General features: G+C 46.8%; 1 protein-coding gene across 2 annotated transcripts in view; it reads right to left on the reverse strand.

The window, feature by feature from the left end:
- LOC141369927 (uncharacterized) overlaps positions 1-3429 on the reverse strand; it is a 19708-nt gene extending 16279 nt beyond the window's left edge. Inside the window, exon 1 of one of the 2 annotated variants that reach the window (XM_073905102.1) lies at positions 3185-3429. The gene's annotated coding sequence lies outside the window, so the exon portion shown is untranslated. The remainder of the gene's footprint in view (positions 1-3184) is intronic. The other variant, XM_073905101.1, reaches the window with a different exon arrangement.
- Positions 3430-5411: the final 1982 nt, after the last annotated feature.

Below are 5411 nucleotides of genomic sequence, written 5' to 3' on the forward strand. Positions count from 1 at the left end.
ACACACACACACACACACACACACACACACACACACACACACACAAACTAGAAGGCAGTAGCATTCCTGGCAAGGTTCAGATGGAAAAACAGCAACAGATCCCAGAAGCAGAGCTATAGCCAGGAATAACCTCAGCTCAAGCCATGTTAAGTAAGGGCAGGATAACACTCACGGAGGATTTGCTGCACGGTTGCCCTGTCCTCTGGGCCTCCAGGCTGAGCCATGACTTGTAGTAGACTACAAGTCAGTCAATAAATACCTACCAAATATGTCCTAAATGTTCAGGCCTCTTTGAGTCACTGAGTCACTGCGGAGGGATGAGCAGATTTTAGTCAGGCGTATTTCAGGCCCTGTGGAGGCACTGTCGACCAGTGCACCACACCACCACCTGCTTGGGGAGGCATTTCCCCTCTTTTCAAATGCTAGGGGAAGGCCACAGGAGTAATAGGTGGAGTCAGGCCCTGACCGCAATTCTGCCTGACTCCAAAGCCCAAGACACCACATTACCAGCCTAAACTATGGCTTCTGCCCTGAAGAGGCTTAAAATAACCTAAACCAATTAGAGATCAATACAGCCAATATAATGAAGGATTAACAAACAAGTACCTTAAGACGTTAAAGAAAGAGAAGAGAGGGGCACCTGGCTGGCTCAGTCTGGAGAGTGTGGGAATGTTGATCTCAGGGTCGTGAAAAAAGATACCGCGTTGGGCGTAGAGATTACTTTAAAAAAAAAAAAGCTTAAAAAAAATAAAGAAAGAGAAGAGAAATGAGTAGCTAGAGAAGACATTAGGGAAGAAGGCGCGTGTGGGGCTCCTTCTCAAGAGGATGGGTAAGATTTGCCCGGGAGAGTGAGGAGGAAGGAGGGAGTTTCTAGGGGAGCAGTGTGGGCAGTGACACTGCAGTGGGAATGAGCCGGGCCCCCTTAGCAGGACAGCAAGACCAAACCGCATAGAGCACGGGGATGTACGCTGAGCTGAAAACAGGATTTAGATAGGAGGGGGTGAGGCCTGATTATGAAGGCCTTGAAAAACCAGGCAAATTATTTTAGGCCTGAGATAGCAAATGGAGAGGAACCAGGTTGAAAGGCAAGGGAAGAGTCGAGGAAGTGATAGTTTAGAAAAATTAGACAGACAACAAATGCTGAAGAGAACAGAAAAGGGAGCGTCTCGTTCATTCATCCATTCATTCATTCAGCAAACAGATACTGAGGACTTAATTAAGAGCCAGGCTTGGGTGGCCAGCTGAGTCTGCTCCAGTCCGCAGGAGAGGAAGGGTGAGGTGAATTAGAATTCTAATTCTAGGGCGACTGGGTGGCTCAGTCGTTAAGTGGCTGCCTTCGGCTCGGGTCGTGATCCCAGGGTCCTGGGATCGAGCCCCGCATCGGGCTCCCTGCTCCGCGGGAAGCCTGCTTCTCCCTCTCCCACTCCCCCTGCCTGTGTTCCCTCTCTCGCTGTGTCTCTCTCTGTCAAATAAATAAATAAATAAATAAAATCTTTAAAAAAAAAAGACTTCTAATTCTACCCATTAGAATATGGAGGGAGGGATCTGTATAAATCACATTTCAAAGGTCTTGGTGACTCACTGTTACAAAGGATGAAGGAAAAGATGGTTAAAGATAATTCCAAAGGTTCAAGATTGACATGACTTTCCACCTTTACTGGGAACCTCAAAAGGCACTGAGAAGAAAACAATGAAAGTATATAAAGAGCTTTGATGGTGTTGCACAGTCAACAAAACCCCCAAAGACCTGTTCTTTATCCTGAGAGGTCGTTTACATGTAGTCTGTAGGTAAGAAACTTCAGTGAGAAAAACCACTTCTGTGTGACTAAATGCTGAGTTCCCTTGGCAAGGAGCACAGACCTCTGCCTACTCAGACAGGCTCCATCAATCCTCCAACACATCCCTCCATCATCTAAAACTAAACCGATCTCACTAAGAAACGGGGCTGCCCACTCCTGCCCAGCCAACAGCTTTGACTTTGGAGAAGGGGCAAGGTAAGGTGTACAGGGGGGAAACAGAAAGTAGGCCGGGTCACATGGGGGCTGGACCTTAGGGAGGGGGCAATGGTACAGGATATCATTTTAAATAGAGGATTCCAGAACTGCTCTCATTTCTACACCCACTTCCTAGTGTATTACAATTACTGGTCCTCAGATAGATAGGAAGGCCTTAAAGAGTCTTTACCAAAAAAAAAAAAGGATTCTTTACCAAATTGCAGTGCTTTGTCCAGAAACGATTTCAAATGTGCATATCTATGCATACATTAACTCTCAGTACAGCCAGCATATGGCTGGGACACAATTTTTTTTAATAATTTATATGTTGACTACACAAATTTTAAGCTTTTTAATTTTACATTCAGCAACAGTACAATTCACTATTGGGGCACATCCTGAAAGCCTACTCACTGGAAAAATGCAATAAATGAAGAGTGTAGCTATCAAACTTCTATTGCTACAAAGAGTGCTCTGGGCCAAAATAAAAAACACAAGTCCCAATACCTTGGAGAAATCTAGACTTGCATGCAAAATTCAAGGCAGTATTCTCTCAGCATAGCCCAGCTTTAGCAAAAGCAGATCTTTACTTAATTATAAGTAGAAATGAATACTCTTTTCTGCAGAATGATGCCTTCAACTACTTTTATATTTAAAAGTAAAAGTAAAAGCCCTCAATGTCAGTGTCCAAGTCAGACTTGAAAAGGCACATTTCGAAAGAAACGGCTGCTCTGGAAAAATCCTTCAACATCCCTCTCATAACATCTACTCAGATTAGTAAGAAGAAATCAGAGCAGAAAGAAACCCAGTGAAAAATGGTTGCACATAAATGTGGGAGGATTCCTGCTAAGACCCCATGTGGGACAGCCACAGGCCTAGTCAGGAAAATTCCAAGACCAAGTCCTCCACATCCTACTAAAGGGGTTTACAAACCCGGCAAGGGTCTTTCCCCTCTTTAACACCGAAAGGTAAACACCCATTAAAATCTTCCAGACTCCGAGCAACCGGGAGTTTCCCTGCCAAGGGGAAGAGAGCCACATGACCGCGGAGAGAAACTACAGCCCATTAGCCTCTCCCTCTCCTTGCAGCCCCTCGCGGGGGCCCCGGGAGCAGTCCCTCCGCAGCTCCAGTCCTTCACCCCCAGTGACAGGTCGCCCAGCAGAAGCCCCTAAATCCCTGGCCCCACTTACTGGCGCCGCGAACCCAGGCGGGGGCCCGCCCCTGCGGTGAGCGCAGCTCCTCGGCGACTGGGGCGCAGCGGCCCGCAGGGGAACTGGGGATGGGGGCGATCCCTGCTAGGACAGACCGAGCGGTCCGTGCAGGGACGCCCGGGAGGTCCGGCGAGTCGCACGGGCCGCGCGGCGCATGGTGGAGCAGCAGGAACCCGGCCGCTCTCCAGCCTCCGGCAGAAAAACAAACAAAAGGCAGGGAGGCTTCTAGCGGGGACGACCGGCCGCTTTCCCTGGGAAAAGTTACCCTGCAGCTCCCCTCGCTGGCCCTGCGCGTCCCTGCACCGCGTCCAGGCCGCCCGGGGGCGCCGAGCCGCGGCGCTGCGCTCCCCGCCGGGGCCGACCGAGCCCAGGGATCCCTGCGGCCCGCTGACCGCCCGTGCGCCCCCCAGCTCCACACGCACGCCTTTTTGCAGGTCGGCTGCATCAGGTATCAAGATTTAGAAATGGAGGCGGTGCACCCACGTTCTGAGTACATTTCATTACAGGTAATCGTGGTGAAAACCTTTTCCCGGCTTTTAAAAAAAAAGCGTAACCGGGGATGCACGACACTGTGAATGAAGTCAATGCCACTGAAATGTACACTCCAAACATGGTTAAGATGGCAGATTCTGTATTACCGCAATAATATTTTAAAATCAAAACGCAACGGATTGCCCGATAGCATTCATTTGAACTTGAAGAGTTCTATGGTTAGCAACTTTAGTTGTTAGACTGGATTGTCATCCAGGTGGGAAACGGACTAGATATGATCTACGCAACAATTGTCCTCTGTGTGTAACTAGTTATATGTAATCTAACACTTATACTTGTATGTTAAACACTCGTGTCATAAATTATATTTAGACATTACCTTAAATCATCCACATAAGGACTGGTTATGAAGTGACTTGAAAAAAGAAACTGCTTAAAGGCCCCCGATTTAAACCTACAGAGGGGCACCTGGGTGGCTCAGTCGGTTAAGCATTTGCCTTCGGCTCAGGTCATGATCCCAGCGTCCTGGAATCGAGTCCCGCATTGGGCTCCCTGTTCCGCGGTGGGACTGCTTCTCTCTCTCCCATCCCCTCTGCTTGTGTTCCCTCTCTCTCTGTCAGAATAAGAGTAAATAAATAAAATGTTTAAATTTACAGAATTGCCCCCAAACTTTATATTTTTCAGAACTAGTTTAATGCCCATAGCAGAGGGGGCAACTTTAGTTGGAGGCATCAGAAACATCTGAGGGCTTGGGGAAACAGATTGCTGGGCCTTATTCCCAGAATTCTGCTGCTGATGCTTCTGGTCCAGGGAACCACACTGCCCGAAGCAACACAATTTTAATCCATAAAGGAATAGTCCATTTACACACTGTGGATCTTAGCTGAGTTTAAATTCTCCAGCTCATCACGATATCGATTTTCTCTCCTTTTATTTTTGAATTCTAAGAACTCAAGGCATTGTTTTTTCCTAATAGAATCTATGACAAAGACCTGAATCCCTCTCTCTTCTTGCTCCTATTGAAGAAACCCACAAGATACAAGACTTCCTGTCCCAGGTGGGAAAGGATCATCTGGCCACTTGGCAAATGTATAACATGTATCTATCTTTGTGTTTATCCATATTAACACCTGCCAAACCATATGGCAAATGAAAATTGAAAGTCTTTATCAGTGAAAAGATAGGGAGACAAGAGGGGTAACCTAACAAATTATATACTGCTCCCATGAAACGCGATTTTTAAAGTTTCTAAAAATTACCAGTTTTAGTCAAATCCACTTGTCCAAGCAAGTCTACCCAGCAAATACACGGACTCTCTTGGTCTACCTTTAACAAGGGTCCACTGAGTTAGTAAGTGATTTAGGTCAGGAAAATTACAATCCTGTAAACATAATATGATAGAATAATACAAACCTGAAGTCTAGTGGATACAGCAGATACTGGTCTAAAACAGAACATTAGTAACTGAAACAAAACAGCATTTTATCTATCTATCTATCTATCTATCTATCTATCTATCTATCTATCTATTTATGATTTTATTCATTTATTTGACAGAGAGACAGAGAGAGCACAAGCAGGGGGAGCAGAGAGGGAGAGGGAGAAGCAGGCTCTCCACTGAGCAGGGAGCCCAGTGAGGGATAGATCTCAGGACCCCAGGATCATGACCTGAGCTGAAGGCAGACGCTTCACTGACTGAGCCACCTAGGTGCCC

This window comes from Callorhinus ursinus, unplaced genomic scaffold, assembly GCF_003265705.2.
Source record: "Callorhinus ursinus isolate GAN/ISIS: 27379988/994484 unplaced genomic scaffold, GSC_fseal_2.0 scaffold22, whole genome shotgun sequence".
NCBI lineage: Eukaryota > Metazoa > Chordata > Mammalia > Carnivora > Otariidae > Callorhinus > Callorhinus ursinus.